This window comes from Taudactylus pleione, unplaced genomic scaffold, assembly GCF_031769625.1.
Source record: "Taudactylus pleione unplaced genomic scaffold, aTauple2 ptg000005l, whole genome shotgun sequence".
NCBI lineage: Eukaryota > Metazoa > Chordata > Amphibia > Anura > Myobatrachidae > Taudactylus > Taudactylus pleione.
The window spans coordinates 1,815,473-1,821,472 of NW_028284408.1; positions in this window are offsets into that span (position 1 = coordinate 1,815,473).

Below are 6,000 nucleotides of genomic sequence, written 5' to 3' on the forward strand. Positions count from 1 at the left end.
GCTTATAAACTTGGAGAGTCCCAATAAAGACAGTCACAAATGAACAAAGAACTAAGGAACAAATAGGGTTGAGGTTACCAAAAAGAGAAAAATAAGAGCAGACTTGATGGGTCAAGTGGTTCTTTTGTTCTGTCAAATTTTATGTTTCTATGTTTAACATTGAGACAAAAAATTCTAGGCCAGTGTCCCTAGCTATGACATTTCAACCATAGTGCTTAGCAGATGAAGGTATTGATTTAAATGACTCAAAGATAATATATAGTACATTACATATTTATTAACAATAGGTAGGTATGTAGTGTAAATTATGTGTTTTACATTGTGTCATATCCATATCAGTAATTTAACCATAATTATTTTTTTTTATGCCAGAGCAATTTATATCTCTTATTGCTACAGGAAGAATGAACAGATCCACTTACTGAATGTCTATGGGCCTGATTCAGTAGTGTATGCAAGTGCACTGCTGAATGTAGATTCCTTACTGAATATCTTGGGACAGGCTTTAAATGTACCATTATCCAGTATGGGGACTCCTGGAGTTTCCTCATGTTATCTCCTCTGTAGTAAATAACAGGATTCTTTCATTATATAAACTGCTGTCTCTTCCCACAAATTTCAGTCATTTCCGGTGCCGCTTGGTTGTCTTCAAGTTAGGTTGACTCTGGGCAACAGTCTTCTTTCTTTGCCCTTTTCACCAGTTATCTCAGGGCATCACTGTTAGTCATAAAGCTGAATTGGTTGAGGGCATTTCAGATGTCACACACTTTATGATTTGCAATCTGTAATATCTCAGGCACATTCTTTAAGGGATATGGCAATGTCCACTTTTTCTGCTCTGGGAACATTATTATGAGTTCCACCTAAGCACAATTGGTGCTGTTGTCCAAAGGCCATTGTCTTGGCAAATCATGGCCATTTTCCATTGTTCCTCTCTGCTCAATGCCAATAACATACTACTTTGTGCTGTTTGTTTTTGGAAAACAGGTATTCCTTGTCTCTCTGGAAGGAAGCAATCTGCAATACTCCTCAGCCATTGATGACAAAAAACTGGACTATTGACCAAAAAAATGATTAACTATGGAATGTTCTGTATAAATACATTCTACAGAGCTTTTTATAGGCTGTTTTTACATGGGAGGAGTCATGGGTCACCTTTTTAAAACATGTGACCTATTACATTAACATACAAAAGTTTATACACATATGGTGACCTGTTGCGAATGTGCTGTGATTAGGGTAGACATGTAGACATACATTATGTCTGCAGGAAGGTTGTGGCACAGGCCCCTTATGAAACCTATTACTACTACTACCCCACTCACTAAAGAGTCAGGATAGTAGTACTATGTGTTTTCAGTACATGATTACATTGAATGTAGGAGGATATGTACATTGGCAGCAGGGCTCACATGGATAGGGATATACTGTATATGGAAATTAATGCTTAGCCTAGTAAACTTTCAGCAATGTAGTTTGAATGGTGTAGACATATAGATATGTCTGCATAGAGAGTGTGGCATAGGTCTTTCATGAAACCTACTACTACTACTACTACTACTACTACTACTACTACTACTACTACTACTACCACCATTGCTATTACTACCATTTTTACTACTACTACTACCATTACTACTACTACTACTACTACTACTACTACTACTACTACTACTACTACTACTACTACTACCCTGTCAGTAAATAGCCAGGGTAGTAGTACCATGTATTTGAGTTCATAAGTACAGTAACTGTAGGGAGATATACATATTGGCATCAGGGACCAATGGCTAAGGGTAGTCATCAAGTACTTGGCACACAGACTAGTGATCTAGCACAGCAAACAGAGATTGAGGTAGACATGTACAGATATATCTGCCAGGAGATTGTGGTACTGGCCATTCATGAGGCATGCTGGGATGATGGGGTTTGGGGGATCAAGTTTTAATTAACCTGGAGAACGGGTCTCTGTAAGGGCATTATGCCATGGACATGCCCACTGGACTGTGTGCCTTGTTTATTATGAACTCCTACATGTTTTATTACTTTTCTGTTTATGGAGATTATGGTAGTCAACAAGTCTGTTTTTGCTGTTGACATTTTATGTGTCAACACTTTGTTTGTCGACCTTTTGGTTGTCAACCTCATTTTTACAAATGTCAACATTTTAAAAATGTATACATTTTTTTCAAACTTATGGTTGTCTATCTTCTGTGCTGTCAACATTATGGTTATCAGCAATTTATGTGTGCATGCGCCTACATGTTGTTCTGTCGACGTTGTGTTTTGTCAACCTTTAGTATGTGTCATTGTGTCATGTTGACCATTGAACATTGTTATTATTGACATTTATTTTTTCTTGTATATTTGCTGTCACAATTTTAACTGAATCGACATGCTTGTCCACTCTTATTCTGTACTTGTTCTTCTACTGCTTTTAAACCTGTTGATCTTTTGATGTCAACCTTTTCATTGTTGACCTTTTGACTGTAGACTACAGTGGTAGTTACATATTTCACAATAGGTTTAATATGTATTATTTGGGTGATTTTCTAGTTTTAACAAAATAATATTTCAGAATGGCTCCATTTAGCAATACTTAAAAATCATGAATTTAAACAAAATACAGTCAGGTGCATAAATATTGGGACATTGACAGAATTTTCATATTTTGGCCTCTATTCACCACCACAATGGCTTTGAAATGAAATAAACAAGATGTGCTTTAACTGCAGATTTTCAGATTTAATTTGAGGGTAATTAAATTATAATCAGGTGAACGTTGTAGGAATTACAATGGTTTCTATATGTGCCTCCCACTTTTTAAGGGGCCAAAAGTAATGGGACTATCAATTCAAAAGCTATTTCATTCCCTCGTTATTTCATTATCAATTAAGCAGTTAAAAGGTCTGGAGTTGATTCTAGGTGTAACATTTGCATTTGGAATCAGTTGGTGTCGACTCTCAATATGAGATCCAAAGAGCTGTCACTATCAGTGAAGCAAGCCATCATTAGGCTGAAAAATCAAAACAAACCCATCAGAGAGATAGCAAAATCAGTAGCTGTGGAATGTTTGGAACATTCTTAAAAAGAAAGAATGCACCGGAGAGCTCAGCAACACCAAAAGAACTGGAAGACCACGGAAAGCAACTGTGGTGAATGACAGAAGAGTTATTTCCCTGGTGAAGAAAAACCCCTTCACAACAGTTGGCCAAATCAAGAACACTGTCCAGGATATGTAGGCGATATGTGTCAAAGTCAACAATCAAGAGAAGACTTCACAAGAGTGAATATAGAGGGTTCACCACAAGATGTAAACCATTGGTGAGCCTCAAAAACAGGAAGACCAGATTAGAGTTGCCAAACAACATCTAAAAAAGCCATTACAGTTCTGGAACAACATCCTATGGACAGATGAGACAAAGATCAACTTGTACCAGAGTGATGAGAAGAGAAGAGTATGGAGAAGGAAAGGAACTGCTAATGATCCAAAACATACCACCTCATCAGTGAAGCATGGTGGTGGTAGTGTCATGGCATGGGCATGTATGGCTGCTAATGGAACTGGTTCCCTTGTATTTATTGATGATGTGACTGCTGACAAAAGCAGCAGAATGAATTCTCAAGTGTTTCAGGCAATATTATATGCTCATATTCAGTCAAATGCTTCAGAACTCATTGGACGGCGCTTCACAGTACAGATGGACAATGACCCGAAGCATACTGAAAAAGCAACCAAAGAGTTTTTTAAGGCTAAAAAGTGAAATGTTTTGCAATGGCCAAGTCAATCCCCTGACCTGAATCTGATTGAGCATGCATTTCACTTGATGAAGACAAAGCTGAAGGGAAAATGCCCCAAGAACAAGCAGGAACTGAAGACATTTGCAGTAGAGGCCTGGCAGAGCATCACCAGGGATGAAACCCAGTGTCTGGTGATGTCTATACGTTCCAGACTCCAAGCTGTAATTGCCTGTAAAGGATTTGCAACAAAGTATTAAAAAGTGAATGTTAGATTTAGGATTGTTTAGTTTGTCCCATTACTTTTGGCCCCTTAAAAAGTGGGAGGCACATATAGAAACTGTTGTAATTCCTACACCGTTCACCTGATTTGGATGTAATTAGCCACAAATGAAATCTGAAAGTCTGCAGTTCAAGCACATCTTGTCTGTTTCATTTCAAAGCCATTGTGGTGGTGAATAGAGGCCAAAATATGAAAATTCTGTCAATGTCCCAATATTTGTGCACCTGACTGTATATATATATATATATATATATATGTATATGTATATGTATATATATATATATATATATATATATATATATATTATAAGGAAAAGGGAAAATAACTATATGTGGTGAGTCGCTTTGTGCAATGATTAGATGTGGTGGTTTATATACTCTATATAAAGTAATTGCCAACTTGTTCCCTTAGCAATACTGTCCCAGTTTTTTTTTTATTCAATTACAAAGCACTTTTAATCTTTAGCCTTAATGTACACTAAATTGTCTCTGGCTGCTGTGAGCAGGAATGGAAATAAATGTAAATAAATATTTATATAGCAGCTTAGAAGTCATATTAACAGTGGTTTTGCACAAGAGTTATTCACTCATTATTAAAACCACTAGGCAAAGCCATTTTAAAATGATATTCCTGCCTTAAAAGTTCTACATCATATCCAAGCATTTTTCAGCAGCTGTTTAATTGCTTATGTGACAAGTGGAGAAAAAATAACAGACTTCTATGAAACACTTTTTTTTGCTTTAGCAGTTTTTCAGTTAGCATTTAATGCTGTTTGTAGCTTTTTAACATATGTCAAAGCAGGAAATCTGTTTGACACTCTCTTGGGAAATAAAGCAGATATGTCCTCTCGCATCTTTGCTGTGTACATGGCTAATCGTGGCACACATGACGTGAGGTATGCGCCCATGAGAGGATACGTATCCTGCGGTCACACCTGCAACCCTACAGGATTGCATGGTGCGATCGCAGTGCAAGCCATGGTATACCATAGTGCAACCAGTTTCTGGTAAACACATGTCGCGATGCATGCGCATGTTTATAGCGCGATCGGCAAGGATGCAAGAGGACACATCTGTTCATTCATTTTAGAAGGACATTTAAAAAAAGTTCTTGATGAAGAAATACAGTACCTGTGTGATATTACTGTACCATAATCTGTAAAGTTAACTACATTTTTTTCAGCATTTTGTTTGGAACCCTTATATATTCCTGCATAACCAATGTTGAAGAACATTTTTTTTGGAGTCTTTGCATTAAGATCCTGCCTATAAATTATTGTGATGCAATATTTTAGAGATTCTTCAATGTAGTGAAATAAAAAAAATCACCTAAGAATATTTTGTTACACAGTAGTGGAATTGTAAGAGTTTATGGTTTGATTGACTGCAATAATGATTTCTCTATAAATGTTTATTATGCATTTATTTATACTGGCTTTGATCTATTTATTTAATATTGAGATGTACTGCATAGTAAATGCATTGTAAGTTATTTGAAGATATGTATTTATTTAAGTGGATTTCTAAATTCTAAATCACCCAACAATTAATATATTTAATAATACTTTAAGTTGATAATCTGCAGAAGTCCTGACAATATGGGAGGTATTTCTGTACATACTGTACACAGGGAGAGTTTGACTGAGAGCTTATCAGACTGGCTGTGTAAAATTTTTATGCAGATGGTAGATTCATACACATGGACAGGAGCATTAAAGTCACAGCTATTATGATTACTGCATTCTCAGTATTTTGACCTGTTAAATATTGTACTAAAGTATTGGATTCCAGAATTGCCCTGGAATGTGAGTTTAACAGGTAATGATATATTAAATTTTTTAGTTCATATTTGAACCAGTGGTCATATTATATATAATATATAATGTAAGTTTGAAATTATAATAACTTGGTGGTTAAATTAATAATCATTTATTTTAATATCCCTTCCCAACTGCCCCTAATTTGGCTTATTGTATTATG